Genomic DNA, 14,935 nt, shown 5'->3' on the forward strand with positions numbered 1-14,935 from the left:
AGTATCTTTGCCAAGAAAACCTCATGGACAGAGGTCCATGGGGTCATGAAGAATTACACACAATTGAACATGATAAAAGATGCCAGCTATGTTTTACTTATGGCTCTCCTAGAGTATTCAAAAATAAGTACTAGGAGCTTAGAAGGAAACCTCTAAGGGGATAAAAAACTATTCAGTGGGATACAAAAGGATTTAACGTAGAGAGTTACCTGCACATCCAGAACCATCTTTTTAGACAGCCCCCTGTTTTCTTCTTTCTTGGAACTGTTTGTGTTTCCTTTGATTTCCTTAAAATCTACTCTTCTAAAATTTGTGGTACTCATCAGATTATGCCCATTTTCCCTCTTCCGTTCCTAGGTGGCACAGGGAATAGAGCACTGGTCCTGGAATTAGGAAGACCTGAGTTCAAAGTCATCCTCAGACTATCTGTGTGACCCTGGGCAAGTCACTTACCTTCTCAAAGCCTTAACTGCCTCAACTATAAAGTGGGGATAAAAATGGTAACATCTATTTCTCAAAACTGTTATAAGAATCAATTGAGATAATATTTGTCTCATCATGTCTGGCACAGAGTAGTCACTTAACGAATACTTGTTTCCTTCTTTACCTGTCAAAACACCTAAGATGCAGTGGGTCATTTCTTCCCAAGGTTCCCATCACTTCTACTTCAGTAACTTTTGTTGTTGTTGAGTCATGTCCGACTCTTTGTGACTCCACAGTTTGCCATTTCCTTCTCCAGTTCATTTTACAATTGAGTAAACTGAGGCAAGCAGGGTTAAGTGACTTGCCTGGATTCACACAGCTGGTAAGTGTCTGAGGCCAGATTTGAACTCATAAAGATGAGTCTTCCTGGTTTCAGGCCCAGTACTCTAGCCACTGTGCATCGTAGTTGCCCAACTTCAACAACAAACTCCTTTTTTTGGTCAATATATCTAAGATAGTATCTCTCTTTATTGTTTACTTTTTATTGTTCTTATTTAAATAAATATTTTTATTATAAAAATAACACCTATTAAGAAATCATAAACATTTCCATGTATAAAGGACAGAAAAGGTGAAGTGTATTGAAAATATACAATATGTGGAGAAAGAGAGAGAGAGTCCCCTGGGGCCCTCCCTCCTTGCCACTTGTTCTCCTGCAGTGCTCCACAGGGGCTCAGCATGCTTCCTAGCTCTGGCTTTTACCTGGGCACTCCTGTTGCATGGAGTAGCATCTGAAGGAACTCACCATCCACAGGGAATCCTCCCTTGACCATCACTCTGTGCTGGATCTTCATCATAGTGGCAAATAATTTTGGAGCTGGGAAGAGTCTGGAAGATGGGCTGGGTGAAACTAAAAGAATGGACAACAGTCATAGACACATTTATTCCTACAGCTGGAAGGAGTCTTAAAAATAAGATGACCCAGCCCCAACATTTTATGAATGAAGACAGGGAGTCTCAGAGAAGGAAGTGGCTCATCCATGATCACTCAACTAGTCAGTGGCAGAGAAGTTGCCAAAAATTTAATATTTCACTGGACTGATTCCTTGTATGAGCAAATTGAATAATTCAAACATGGAAGCAGTAAGCCTAATGAAAATCCTATCGTAGATTTTGCTTGAGAGATGCCTTAGATCTTTAGACAACCACTAAATTCTCTCCAAAGAAAACAGATTCTGAATTTCCTGGTTTTGACTTGGTTTATGCCTTGGATGATGGAAATTATGGATTCAATGGTGGTGGAGGCAGGCTCAATGTAAAACCTGGTGGAGGACAGATAATAGGGAGTGGCTACAAACTTGATCAGAGCAAAGGTGATGGCAGGAATGATAGCAACGGTGACCCTTGGGACTGGAACAGCAGAAACTGGGACAATTGCCGGCATAGCCAGTGCCCTTACAGTAGCACTCATTGGAACAGTCTCCAGTTATATTTCCTTATCAACAAAAGAAATTTTGCTTTAACATTCCACAGGGTCTTAGTTCAGGCTATGTCAAAGGGAAAAAACTGGAAGATGTGAGCCCTGAGATACTTCAAGTTAAATATTCAGCATTGCAAACCCAATCTGCAGAGAAACCTTCCCAAGAGATTCCAAAGATCTAAGTCCTCAGCAAATGCACATATACACATTTCAAATGCTTGTAATTTTGCTTATTTAATTTGAATTGAAAACTGTTCTCCAGCTCTATGGAATAACTGACCTCTTAATGGTATAAGCTTTTTTGAAGTGATTTGATTATACAGGGCTGAAAAACCTTAGATGCAATGCATTTAAAAGTGCTTGGAGTCTGAAAAGTAGAATTCACTCTAATCTGCTATGAGATAACTGGTTTAAGGCCTTTTGGAATAGAAGTATCTGAGATGAAGGTGATGAAAATCCAGGAGATTTACTAGGTACCTCTGACTTCCTTGTACTGCTAGACCAGGGGTGGGAAACCTGCAGCCTCGAGGGCACATGTGGTCCTCTAAGTCCTTAAGGGCAGCCTTTTGACTATTCTGTGAAGTTTGAGTCCAGTCAAAGGGCTGCCCTTGAGGACCTAGAAGGCCACATGTGGCCTTGAGACTGCAGGCTTCCCCCTGTCCTGGACAGAAATTCTCCCACAGAAATTCAGGCCAATGCTTCTCTATTCCATTTGGAAAAGTGAAATAAGGCAAGGTTAGGTGATATAGAAATAGAACAAAGGAAAAAAACACAGAAACTAAGCATGAGAAAGAGATGCAAATGAACACCAAGGTCAGAGTAGAGGCAGAAAAATCCATGTCATGGTAATACTATGTCTTAGGGAATCCAAACCTGGACTTTTTTTTCCTGAAACTTTGGCTGATGAGACGGTCTTCAGAGTATGCAACCCTACTCCTCCTCTGCTCTCTCAAAATGGGAAATGCAGCCTGGAAAACTCACAGTTGTAGAAAATAGTATATAGGATAGCAATTTTTATTTATTTACTTATATTATTATCTTGTGGCAAGAGCTTGTGACTTAAAGATTGATGTCTTTACCGTCAGTATGTGGGAATGTATTTATATATCTGCAAAAGAGCATGATTGAAAATACATATGTAGACATTGAATTAGACATTGGATACTGGATAGAAAAACATAGAATAGAAAATACATGCTTACATGTTTTGATCCCCTCCTGATTTGTTTTCAAAAAAAAATTTTTTTGACAGAAAAGGAAGATTATTGTTCTATTATGGAGAGCACATCCTTAAGCTTATGAAAATGAACTAAAAGAAACAGTTCTCTTGGCCATCACTTAGAAAACTGAAAGCATTGGTAACACGAGAATTAAAAATTCAATCTTGGTCCTTGAGTACTTGTCCAAGGGGCAAGATACAAAAATCTTTTTTATGTATTTGTCAAGCTGAAAGAAACTTGGTGCGTTCACTGGTGAAAGATCATTTTTATTACTGGTCCCTACTGGGCCTAATGTGACTTGGGGCAAAGGTCATTGTTTCTGTTTCATTCTCCATAAAATAAAAGATTTAACCAATCACTAAAAATTCTTGCCACTCAAAGTCTGAAATCTATTAAGAATTGCAACAAAGTAGCTTAAAATTAAACCATCAAGAGCTATTTTAGAAGTAAAAATAAAAAACATTTCATCGGAGTAATAGAATTCTATTTGCACAGAATCATTCAACTGCAAATAACATTCTAGCCATGCTTACCTGGATTGCCATGCCAATTCCCATGCAAATGAACCACTCTGCTTTCCTGTAAATATTTTTAAATTAGTTCTATCCTCAATATTCTCATATAACAAATGTCTTGTGAAACTTTTTTGAAGTACTTTCTTAGTTTTAAAGCTATGTTTTAAAAAATCATTTTGGAGGGACAGAGCCAAGACTGCAGAGTAACAGCAAGCACTTTCTAGAGTGCTGCCCCCAAGCTCAGCCAAACGCCTGTAAAAAATGGCTCTGGACAAATTCTGGAGCTTCATAACCCTCAGAATGACAGAGTAAAGCAAATCTCCAGCCCAAGATAGCCTGGAAGGTTGCTGGGAAGTGTCTGTCATGCCACACAGGGGGCAAGGAACAGGGGGCAGGGAGCAGGGCACAGTTCACTGTGTGCCATACTGGCACAGGACAGGACCTGAGCAGGCACTGGGAAGACTGAATCTCTCACACATGTAGCAGCTTCCAGACTTCAGGTTGCCAAAACACTGAGGACAAATTGGAAGGTCAGTGGAAAAAGCCTGTGGGACCAGTGTGGGAAAGTAGAGTGGTCTGACCCCAGCCCCAGGGTGGCAGAAGAGGAAGGGGGCAGAGGAATGCACAGCAGCCACAGAAGCAGCAGGGGCAGAGACAGAGATTGGCTCTGGTGCTGTAGGCCCACAGACTGTGAGGGAATTGAGCTACTGACAGTACACACCCCAAACCCACTGGAAGCAGACATATATCCTGACAAAGAGCTTGAAAGGCAAGTAAATGGCTGAGGAAATGAGCAAAAAATGAAAAAAGAATCAGATTATAGAAACTTACTTTGGTGACAGGGAAGACCAAAACATGCAAACTGAAGACAACAAATTCAAAGCTCCTCCATCCAAAGCCTCCAAGAAAAATATGAATTGGTCTCAGGCCATAGAAGAGCTCAAAAAGGATTTTGAAAATTAAGAGAAAAAGAACAAAAACTGGGAAGAGAAATTAAAGTGATGCAAGAAAATTGTGAAAAACAAGTCAACTGCTTGCTAAAGGAGACCCAAAAAAATGCTAAAGAAAATAACACCTTTAAAAATAGACTAACCCAAATGACAAATGAAATCCAAAAAGCCAACAAAGAGAAGAATGCCCTAAAAAGCAGAATTGGCCAGATGGAAAAGGAGATCCAAAAACTCAGTGAAGAAAATAATTCCTTAAAGATTATAATGGAGCAGATGGAAGCTAATGACTTTGTGAAAAATCAAGAAATTATAAAACAAAACCAAAGGAATTTAAAAATAGCAGACAATGTGAAATACCTCATTGGAAAAACAACTGACCTGGAAAATAGATCCAGAAGAAACAATTTTAAAATTACAGGACTATGAAAGCTGTGATCAAAAAAAGAGCCTAGACATCATCTTTCAAGTAATTATCAAGGAAAACTGCCCTGATATTCTAGAACCAGAGGGTGAAATAAATATTGAAAGAATCCACAGATCACCTCTTGAAAGAGATCCCAAAAGAAAAACACCTAGGAATATTGCAGAGCTCTCAGGTCAAGGAGAAAATATTGCAAGCAGCCAAAAAAAAAAAACAATTCAAGTATTGTGGAAATCCAATCAGGATAATACAAGCTCTAGTAGCTTCTACATTAAGGAATCACAGGACTTGGAATATGATATTCCAGAAGTCAAAGGCACCAGAATTAAAATCAAGAATCACCTATCCAGAAAAACTGAGTATAATACTTCAGGGGAAAGAAATGATCATTCAATGAAATGGAGGACTTTGAAGCATTCTTGATTAAAAGACCAGAGCTGACTAGAAAATTTGATTTTCAGATACATGAATCAAGAGAAGCATGAAAAGGTAAACAGGAAAGAAAAATCATAAGGGACTTACTAAAGTTGAAGTGTTTATATTCCTACATGGAGACTTTTCTCAGTACTAGCATAGCTGGAGGGATTATATACATATAGACAGAGAGCACAGAGTGAATTGAATAGGAAGGGATGATATCTAAAAAAATAAAATTAAGGGATAAGAGAGGAAATATATTGGGAGGAGAAAGGGAAAAATAGAATGGAGCAAATTATCTCTCACATAAAAGAGGCAAGAAAAAGCTTTTTCAATGGAAGGAAAGAGAGGGGAGCTGAGAGGGAAAAAGTGAAGATTACTCTCATCACATTTAGCTTAAGGAAGAAATAACATGCATATTCAATTTGCTATGAAAATCTATCTTACACTGCAGGAAAGAAGAGGAAAAGGGGATAGGTGGGGAGTGAGGGATGATAGAAGGGAGGCCAAATGGGAGGAGGGTGTAATTAGAAGTAAACACTTTTGAGGAGGGATAGGGTCAAAAGAGAATAGAATAAATGGGGGGTAGGATAGCATGGAGGGAAATATAGTTAGTCTTTCACAGCATGATTTTTATGGACATCTTTTGCAAAACTACACATGCATAACATATAACAAATAGCTTGCCTTCTCAGTGGGGATGGGTGAGGCAGGAGGGAGGGAGAGAAGTTGGAACTCAAAGTTTTAAAAACAAATGTTAAAAATCATTTTTACATGCAACTGGGAAATATAATATACAGGTAATGGGGTATACAAATCTATCTTACCCTACAATAAAATAGAGGAGATGGGGAGAAGGGAGGGGTGTGATAGAAGGAAGTACAGATTGGGGGAAGGAGTCATCAGAATGCACACTGTCTTGCGGTGGGCAGAGCAGAGAGATGGGGAGAAAATTTGAAACTCAAAATCTTGTGGCAATGAATGTTGAAAACTAAAAATAAATAAATAAATTAGAATTTTTTTAAAAAATCATTTTTAATTAACAGTCAGAAGCAAGTTATAAAGAAAAAGTAAACTAGCAGTGCCAACATTGCTTCTTCTATCCCACTTCCTTTGTGAATGTGCTTATGCTTTTTTCTGTATAATTGTTAATATACTTTATTTATGCTCTTTTCTTTTTTTAATCACTTATTATACCTCACTTTCATCCAGAAAACTGCTCTACCCTCAATAACAGACTTCCCTAGGAATAAATGCAGTGTAATTTTTGTTGTTGTTCTCAACAATAACAGAAATAAATGCAGTGTAAAGGTAAAAACGTATTTCAGTCAATTTCAGCAATACACTTAGACTAAGTAGCAAAAGGTTTTCAAACTGAAGCTGTAATAGTTTTGCTTGAGAATCATGGCTAGACAGACAAGCAAAGCTTGGCCACAAGCCAGAGATCATTTCTAAGTTACTAAGCAAATTGAGAAGGGGTGAAATTCCAGAACCTGGAACAAATGTGGCTTCTTCTCATATCTCTAAAGAGGAACCACCTTGAGGGGAAGTGAGGAGAAAAAGAAGTCTCCTTTACTCCCCTCCCTTTAGAGGAGAACCTCATATGCTTCATAGAGTCTAAAACATTTTAGACTTTCCATCTTCTCTGTATCTTAGAATTGCCTCCTCCACCTAGGACATCAGTACTTGGTAAGTGGTGTCTGCATTGGAAGCCAAGCACAGACTAGACTCAGCAGCTCTTATAAGAAGCCCTGCAAAGAAATTATACCATGCCTAAAGGGAACTTTTTGAGTACCTCATTCATGAAGACTTCCAAGAACCATGAGTTATGAGTAATTCTTTTGTCATATTTGCTTTCATAACTTGAGGCCATTTTCCACTGGACTCTGTAAATACTTGTACAATATGTCACTATACAAAACTGTATAGACTTTTGGGGGACATTTTGTACCAGGTGTTCTTAACGTACCACTTTACTAAATATTCCTCTCTAAAAGCTACTTAGGGATGGCTGACTAACACCAGTGGAAACTTGAACCAATAGCATTACACCTCTTCAGGCCATACTCAGAACCAGGAGGGAAGATGTAGCCAACCCTGCTCTAGGAAAGTGAATTTATATGTGTATATATCTATCTATCTATCTATCTATCTATCTATCTATCTATCTATCTATATATATATATATATGCAAAAGAACTAGGGTTGCAGTCAAAAATATATCCAGCAAAGTTAAGCATAATCCCAAATTTTAAAAATTGGACATTTTGTGAATTGCTAGACTTTCAGGATTTTGTTGCAAAAAAAAAAAAAAACTGAACTCAATAGAAAATTGACATATAAGATCCAAGAGAACTAGGTACACATCAAAGACTAATCACAAGGGACTCAATAAGATCAGACTGTTTACTTTTTATATGAGGAAATGTAAAAGTATGTCTAAGATTGTTATTAGTAACTGGATATTCAAAATAAAAATTGGGGTAGACCTCGGTATGATATGATTCTAAAAAGTAACCATTTAGGAAAAGGTAAAAAGAGTAATTATCTTATATAAATGAAGTGCGAGAGGAAGAACTGACCCAGAGGAATTAGATGGGGGAGGAGGGCTGGGAGTTCTGGAAGCCTACTTCATCGGGAATGGGCTAAAGAGGGGACAATGCATATATACATACAGACATACATATACACACAATATATACACATATATACACACATATACATATGTATGAAAGTTTTTAAATTCAGAAATAAATAAAAAGCTAAGGGCATAGGGAGAGGGGAGAAGACAAGAGAGGGATTTTTACAGGGAGCCCTACTTATATCAGATCTGGGTTAAAGAGAGAACAATATATACATTTAAAAGGGAATACAAGCCTTCTAAATTTACAAAGAAATGAGGATGAGGGAATAAGATAAGGGATGGAATATGGAAGGCTGTTTAGATTAACGGGATTGGGAAAATAAGGGAGGGATCTTTGGAGAGGGTTAAGTTAAGTAATAAGAGGGCAATGTAACAGGTAGAAGTAGAGGAGTCAGAAAGGATAGGAAATTAAAAAAATACAAAAACATAAAATAAAGATTAGGAGTAGAATTTATTAGGGAAAAAAAGCAAGAGTAGTTATTCATGATCTCAGACAAAGTTAAAGCTATAATAGATTTAAAGAGAAAAATAAGGAAACCACCGTATGTCAGCCATATTAATCAATATTGTTTTAGACTATTTTAAAAATAACTAGACAGTATAAGGTTGGAATATTACTGTGGTGTAGGAAATGATGAGTTGGTAGACTTAGAAAAATATGAAAATATTCAGACTTATGAAGGAAGAAGTTATCTACTCTCAGAGAAACAGAAGATAAATAAGTATAGTATGGTTTTACATAGATGTATATAAATGTATATGTCTATATATGAGTATGATTATAGATACCTAAGTATATGTGTGTAATGTGTACATAAGTATATGTATGTATGGGTATATGTACGTAGATATCTTTGTGTGTATATGTGTATATATGTGTGTACTTATGTATGTATGCATGTATGTATATGTGTATGTGTGCCTGTGTCCACACTTAATTGTCACCTTATTGAAGGAGGAAGGAGGCAAACAGAACAAAGTAAAAAGTGCATAGCAGAGAACAAAAGAAAACTTACAAAGAAGCAAAGAAAAGTGGACAGCTCTGAACACAGTGAGTAGTATTTATTATATAGACTTTCTTGAAAAGGAAATTTATTGCTGTATATTTTGAATTCTTTCTTGCATTCTGCTGTGCACATGACAATGCTTTTCTTCTTTTTTTGTATTTAACTTTATCATAAAAAAGAAATTGAATTTAGAATAACGCCACAATAGGCAAACAAAACAAATTTAGGATACATCAAGTGACTGGCAATGTATGTCTCATTCTATACTTACATTCTACCGATTCTCCATCAAGAGGTGGGAAGTATGCTTTATCATCAGTCTTCTGGAACTATGATTGGTTATTGAATTAATCAGGCTTCTTAAGTCTTTGAAGTTTCTCCCCTTTTACAGTGTTTTAGCCCAGGTATAAATTCTTCCATGTTACAAAGGAGTAATAATAAAAACAATTTTGTACAAGTTAAAAATAAATAAGTGGATTAGTGGAACAGACTAGATGCACAATAAACATAGTAACTTAGGTAAACCCCAGATAATGAGCTATGAAATCCCTATTTGACAAAAGAAAAAATTCTGGGAAAACTGAAAAGCTGTCTGGCAGAAAGTAGTTTTAAACCAACATATCTCATCGTATACCAAGATCAGCTCTAAATGAATACATAGCTGATATATAAAATGTCACAACATAGAGAAATTAAAGGAAAAAAGAAGAAATTACTTTTCATATATACGTATAGAAGGAGAGTTCATAACCAAAGGACAGAGAGGATCAGAGGAGATAAAATGGACAATTGTGATTACATAAAATTTTAAAAATTTGCAAAACCAAAAATCAATTCAGCTAAAATCATAAGGGATTTAAGTGTGAAAAAAAATTCTTCATAGCAATTTTCCTAATAAAATTCTCCTTTCCAAGATAAAAAAAGGAATTGATTCTAATTTATAAGAATGAGAGATTTTATCCAATTGATCAAAGAATATGAACAGGCAATTCTTGAAGAAATAAAGCTATCAACAAATGTGGGAAAAGTGCTCCAAATCACTAATTAAGAAAAATGTAAAACACCTCACACATCAAATTGATAAAGACTACAAAAAGGGAAAATGAGAAATATTAGAGAAGCTTGGGAAAACAGCACATTAATTCATATTTTAAGTTTTGGTAGAAATATGAATTGCTCCAATCATCCTGAAAGACAATTTGGAATTAACTCTCCCTCCTCCCCCCCACACACTAAATTATGTACATACCCTTTCATCCCAGAATAACACTACAAGGTGTATTTCTCAAAAAGATCATATGTCCAATAATATTTATATCAGCACTTTTGTAATAGTAAAGAACCAGAGACTAAGGGAATGCCCATCAATTGGCAAATCACTGAGGAAATAACAGTTTATGATATGATGGAATACTATTTTGCTCAAGAAATGACAAAAGGAATAGTTTCAGAGAATTCTGTGAAGATTTATATGAACTGATGCACAGTGAAGTAAAACAAACCAGAAGAATAAAAACGGTGACTACAAAATTGAAAATGAAAATAACTTTGAAAGACTTAAGAACTCTGCAATGACTAACCATGATTTCAGAGGACTGACAGTAAATCAATCATGCTACCCACTCCACTCCTGGCAGAAAGGTTATGAACTCAAAATGCAGAATGAGACATATTTTTTAACATGACCAATCTGGGAATATGTTTTGTTCAACTGTGCATATTTACCATGAGGGTTTGTTTTTCTTTTTTTTCCTCTACTCATAAAGGAAGAGAAAATAAATTTTAACTGAAAAGTATAAGAAAGGAAAACAATAATTTTAGACTTGTATCTCCAACCACTACCCTCTAGCTACTTTCACCTATAGCATTCTTCTACTGCTCTTTAATCTTATTTACTAAGTTTTTTTTTTTTCTGAGTCTTTTCTCTTCTTCCCAAATTCTGTTGGGAGGGTTTTCAGAATCTTCACAGAAATTTCCAGACTGTTGAATCTCATCTATCTTTGTTCTTCTTTGATTGATTTTAATTCTATCTGTGTAAATGCCTGATCTTCCTTAATTTATTTTATTAAGTTTATTAACCATTCTGAAAAGAGTATATTAATATTATATATATATATATATATATATATATATATATATATATATATATATATATATATATATATATATATATATATATATATATATATATATATATATATACACACTCACACACACATATTTATATGGGGGAGGGTATATCACACACTCCCTTCTGGGACTTAGTTTTGCCTTCTGGTATCCACTCCTCATTTCTTTTATCCCTACTTCCTCATTATGTTGGAGTCCTACATTTGTTGGGGGGTTTTGGTTTGGTTTGGTTTGGTTCATCTTAGTTGAGGGAAAAGAGGAATTTTTTGGTCCATTTATTTCTTTGGCTGATTGTTTTTCTTTTTGATAAAGTGACTTTTCTTGTTAGGGTTTTCATTTTTCATTTCATTGTTTTTTACATTGGCACATATTCCTACTTTTGAGGTGATGTGAAAGAGCTGGGCTCCAACACAACCACTCACTTTGCAATCTTGTCTCTTTCCCCTACCCTACTTTCTATTTGTAACTTATAATCTAAATTTTCTCTCCCAAACTCTACTCCAAATAGCAGGCTGGCTCCCCAGAACTCAGATACCTTTTTTACTCTACTTCTACAGAAACACTCAAAGGGTTGAAGATGTTAAGTGAGGTAGACTGACTAGGTAGTTTGACTCAGTCAACACTCAGGCTTATATGTGAAAATCAGAAGTGTCCAATAACTTCCATACTATTTGCCATAAGTTAAAAATTAATTCATTATAGTCCATCAGAAATAATTCCCATCTTTTGCTAACCTTCTCTATACTTCTTTGCATAGATTTTTTTCTTTCCACTCTCCAATATTCGTACTTTACTACTAAATTAGACTGTTTCCTAGTTGTAGTCTGGGAGGATTTTCAATATTTTAGGTCAAAGGCAGACCTGGAAGTCACAGAACTTTGAATACATTGAGTCTGGGAGGAAGTGGCCTATTTTATTATTCAGATTTAAATCTAGCTTAGTGTAATTACTCCCATATAGTGCATAGAACATGAAGAATTTTTATATACTGTACATGCCATTCCCTACAATATTTTCCCCCAACTTCTCAAAACTCCTTCTCAGCTATTTTTGTTCCATTGTTACCATAGTTAAAGCAATAACTGCCAAGTAAATTTAAAATGTGCATTTAAAATATTTTAATGATGTAATCTCAATACCATAAGAGGTTTTCAAATTATTTTTTGCCATTTTCAAGGCTGAAAGTAACAGACCATTCAGTCCTTCTAATCTCTGACCAAAAGTAATTTCAATAAAATAAATGATTGCTCAGGTAGCTGACATGACCATGACAACCCTGTTAGTTTACTAAGAAGCTCTTTCATGCTACCTTGAAGAATGATCTAGTGTCTTGTATTATTTTGTAATATAGCAGGTTTAACTTAGAAACCTAACTTAGGTTTGACAGCTCCACATTGTTGCTAGTTTTCCTCTGAAATTTGAACTGGTCCAAAATTAACCTTCTAGGTCTAGAGAATCTTTGGGAAACTAGTTTGGTTTTGCAATTTAAATTTCTCTCTGGAGATATAGGAATATTTTTAGATGTATGAAGTGTGAAGATGCATGTTTACCACTTTCGTGACTGAGTTACCATAAGAATCTTTGGGTCTACTGTCTAAAAGGAACTAACTAAACTTAGTTTGTTAGATTCCTCTTGTAATGCCTCATTGTGACTTGGAGGTGACCCTGGGTTCTAAAGAGCTGTGTCAGATGAATACAACTTCTGGAAGGTCCTACTATGTTGAAAAGACTTTGAGTATGTGCCCAGTAAGAGACTGAATTTTTCTTTTCTGAGGACCACTTACTAGGCAAAAGCTTAAGTGGGAGATGGAGGATGAAAACTCTGGTCTTCTGACTGTGAATGTAGCATTCTTTTCATTACAATTTCCTATTGTATTACTCACTTTTTTTATTTTTTCTCTCTTAAAAGCATATAAGAAGCTATTTTTATGGCCCCCTTCTCCCTGTCTCCTACAAACCTCTGTTTCTTTCTTTGCTTTGAATTTACATTTTTTTGTCTGCTACAAAATGGAGACTAAATGTTTCTACAAGTGCACCCTTAAAAAAAGGAATGTGGGAGTAATCATATATGAGAGTCAAATATTAGGAGGGAAGGATTAATTATTTCTTGGTTTGTCATGATTTATGATTTTATCACCTCGTAGTCAAAGCCACTCCCCAGTGGAAAAAGAAAGTCATATAGCATGTTCCAGGATGAAAAGGCAGATGTGGCATGGTGGTAAAGTCTAGGGAGCCAGGAATGGAAAGTAAAGTGGCTAAAAAGACTGACAATAAACTATACTCTTATGGCCTCAACGAGGTGAGAATATTTTTCTGAATAAATCAATCTATCACTGATTGTTGACTAAGTGGAAGAAAAAAAGAGCTTTTTTAAGATATCTTTAAAAGCTATTCAGTGAATTGGAGTAATGGTACACAGAATGCATATTTAAATTGGTTAAAGAAACTTGCTATGCCCTGATAGTTATTTGTAAAATCATTGGAGATCAAAGATTTGAATGCCTAGCAGTGAAAGGAGTGAGATGTCACTTCATGAAGATGTCACTTGATGGCTTCAAGGAGGGAAAGGAAGAACCCTAATCTTTATTTTGACCTCAATATCAGTTTCTTCTTTCCCTCTTCTCCACACCATTCTTGGTTGGAGGAGGACCTTATGAACTTCAAAGGATCCAGAGGATTTGAACTTCCCATTGGCATCCTAATTTTAGCAGCGTGGCTGGATCAACAATAGCTGTTGGTAGTGTCTGCCTTGGGAGATGAGAACAAACTAAACTTACCTAGGAAAGGCAGCTTCAAGACTTCAGATAGAGCCTAGCAAGAAGTTTCATGCCTTAGGGTGGAGAAAAAAGGACTTCTAGAAACTAGGAGCTATGAGTTATTCCTTTGCTTGATTGTATTTTCTAGACTTGAGCCCTGTGATAAGATCAGTATTTCCCTAATGCAACTTCCTGACCTAAAAAGTCCCAATCATGTGGACTCTAGGCCTTTCAGACTTGATGGGTGTAAGATCACAGGAGTTGCCTCACCCTGCCCTGGTGACAAGACAATTTTCCATATGGAGACAAAGAGGGTCATGTCCAGAGAAGCTAAGTGTTGCTCTACCTATAATATTGCAAAACAGTTTTTTTTGTTTGTTTTCCTTTTTTTGCAGAGCATTTTGAGATTTTGGAAACTTTTTAACAGTAATCTCCCAAAAAACTTATGTGGTCATGAATAATTGAACATAATCCTTAAAGAAGTGAAAGTAGAGGTAAACCAATGAGCCTGAGGCAATGACAAGACTCATGATAGTTATAAGCAAGCCGTAGAAAAATACTGCTATTAGATGTAGAATAAAATATATCATCCAGAAAAGAGAGTATCGAAAAAGAGGTAGATTAAATAATAGTAAATGAAAAGTCTGAAAATGGCGATGTGGAACAAGTCATATTCCAATTCCCCAACTACAACCACTGAGGAGTGGGAAGGAGTCTGGAGAAGTATAGCTATTATTGGAAAAGGTGATGAGGCTAGATGGAGCCAGGCCTCAGTGAGTACCAGCTAATGAAAACAGTAAGAAAGTAAGAATTCTAAGGAGAAAGGGAGTTCCTTATAGAGCAAGCATTAGAGAGAGCAACAGTGGGAGGGGTGGGCTGATCTGGAATGAGATATTGGGAAAATAAGGTTGAGATAGATGTGAGCAGTGCAGTGGGGAGTTGGGAATGGGGCACAGACTTGCATATCAGTAG

The 14,935-nt window shown here is 36.2% G+C and overlaps 1 pseudogene; it reads left to right on the plus strand.

The window, feature by feature from the left end:
* Positions 1-1,161: 1,161 nt before the first annotated feature.
* Positions 1,162-2,085, plus strand: LOC140517457 (CD99 antigen-like protein 2; annotated as a pseudogene).
* The last annotated feature ends 12,850 nt before the right edge of the window (positions 2,086-14,935 follow it).

The sequence above is a fragment of the Notamacropus eugenii genome, chromosome 1, assembly GCF_028372415.1.
Source record: "Notamacropus eugenii isolate mMacEug1 chromosome 1, mMacEug1.pri_v2, whole genome shotgun sequence".
In the NCBI taxonomy this organism is placed as follows: Eukaryota; Metazoa; Chordata; class Mammalia; order Diprotodontia; family Macropodidae; genus Notamacropus; species Notamacropus eugenii.